Here is a 2,437-nt window from a genome sequence, read left to right as displayed (position 1 = left end):
CTTTGTGTTAGTTTGGGTAGGTAGTGTGTTTCTAGAAATTTATTCATTTCCTCTAGGTTTTCAAATTTGTTAGAGTATAGTTTTTCATAATATTCTGTTATGATCCTTTTTATTTCAGTTGGGTTTGTTGTAATGTCCCCCATTTCATTTCTTATTTAGGTTATTTGCATCTTCTCCTGTTTTTCTTTTGTCAGTCTGGCCTGTGGTTTGTCGATTTTGTTGATCCTTTGAAAGAACCAACTTTTGGTTTTGTTGATTCTTTCTGTTGTTTTTCTATTCTCTATTTCATTTATTTCCACTCTAAACTTTATTATTTCCTTTCTTCTGGTGGCTGTGGGCTTCTTTTGCTGTTCTCTTTCTATTTGTTCGAGACGTGTAATTAATGTTTTGATTTTGTCCTTTTCTTCTTTTTTGATGTGTGCATCTGTTGCTATAAATTGTCGTCAGAGGACTGCCTTTGCTGTGTTCCAAAGGTTTTGGTATGGTGTATTTTCATTCTTGTTTGATTCTAGGAATTTTTTTATTTCATCTCTGATTTCTTCTATTACCCAGTGGTTTGTAAGCAGGGCATTATTTAGTTTCCATAATTGATCTTTTTTCCTTGCTCCTCCTGTTGTTAATTTCTACCATGATGGCATTGTGGTCAGAGAAGATACTTTGCATTATCTCAACATTCTGGATTTTGTTGAAGGTTGTTCTGTGGCCTATGATGCGGTGTATTCTGGAGAACATTCCGTCTGTGTTGTAAAAGAATGTGTACTTTGCAGCTGTGGGGTGTAGTGTTCTATATATTTCTATGAGGCCAAGTCGGCTGATTGAGCCCTTTTCATCTTCTGTATCTTTGTTGAGTTTCTTTCTAGATGCTCTGTTCTTTACCAAGAGTGGTGTGTTGAAGTCGCTCGCTATTACTGTGGAACCGTTCATTTCTCTTTTCAGTGCTGTTAGCTGTTAGAGTTTGTTTTATGTATTTTTGGAGCCCTGTCATTGGTGTGTAGATGTTTATTATGGTTATATCTTCATGATGGATTATCTGCTTAATCATTATGTAGTGTCTTTCTTTGTCTTTTATGGTGGATTTTGTTTTTAAGTCTATTTTATCGGAGATTAGTATTGCCACTCCTGCTCTTTTTTGGTAGCTGTTTGCTTGATATATTTTTTTCCATCCTTTGATTTTTAATAAATTTACATCTTCGTTTCTCAGGGGTGTCTCTTGTAGACAGCATATTGATGGATCCTGTTTTTTTATCCATTCTGTCATGCTCTGTCTCTTTATGGCTGCATTTAGGACATTTACATTCAGTGTAATTAATTATAGGTGTGAGTTAATTGTTTTCATTTTGAAGTGCTTTTTTTTGTGGTGGTGATATTTTCTTTGTTTCTCTTACTCTCCTGTGCTGAATTCCTTTTGTTTGTGGATTTTATTTTCATTTCTTTTGTTTTTGTATGTTTTGTTTTTACTGAGAGTTTATGTTTTTCTTCTTTATTTTCATGAGTAGGTTTGTTAACTTCCTTTGTGTTTACCTTGAAATTTACCCTTATCTTCCTAAGTTTGAACCAGTCTATTATTACTTGGTATTGCCTTGCCTTCCTCTCCATTAGAAGGTTCTATACTTACACCAGTTTTCCCTCTTTTATTGTTCTGATATTGTCATTTACAGATTAACCTCTCTGGTTCCCTGTTATAATTCTTTTGGTTTTGGATTGTCCTTGAGAGTTCATTTCCTAGGTTGGTATCTGGCTGGTAAGATCCTGCCTGTGGTCTGATGTTGTTTGTTCTCAGATCGAAGGACTCCCTTTAATAATTCTTGTAAGTTTGGTTTGTTTTTTACATAGTCCCTTAATTACTGTTTGTCTAGAAATGTCCTGGTTTCACCATCATATTTGAATGAGAGTTTTTCAGGATATATTATTCTTGGCTGGCAGTTTTTTTCTTTCAAGGTTTTATATATGTCGTCCCATTGCCTTCTTGCCTGCCTGGTTTCTGCCAAATAATCTGAGCTTAATCTTATTGTTTCTCTTCTCTATGTGACTTTTTGTTTTTCTTGAGCTGCTTTCAGGATTCTTTGTTTGTCTTTGGTTTTAGCAAGGGTGATTAGGATATGCCTCGGTGGTTTTCTTTTGGGGTCTATCTTATATGGGGTTCATTGAGCTTATTGGATGGTCAACTTTTCATCTTTCATGATATTGGGGAAGTTTTCTGTCAGCAGTTCTTCAGTGATCCTCTCTGTGTTCTCTGTTTTCTCCCCCTGTTCTGGAACTCTGATCACTCACAAATTTTTGCTTTTGATGGTATCCCACATAATTCTCAGGAATTATTCATTTTTCTTTGTTATTTTTTCTGATTTTTCCTCAAACAGAGTTGCATCCAAGTGTTTGTCTTCAATTTTGCTAATCCTGTCTTCCATCGTTTAAACCTGCTCCTCAGCTCTTCTATGAC

The sequence above is a fragment of the Trichechus manatus genome, unplaced genomic scaffold (assembly GCF_000243295.1).
Source record: "Trichechus manatus latirostris isolate Lorelei unplaced genomic scaffold, TriManLat1.0 scaffold00123, whole genome shotgun sequence".
Lineage (NCBI taxonomy): Eukaryota > Metazoa > Chordata > Mammalia > Sirenia > Trichechidae > Trichechus > Trichechus manatus.
The sequence above is the reverse complement of the archived record's forward strand: the minus strand, read 5'-3'. Positions refer to the sequence as shown.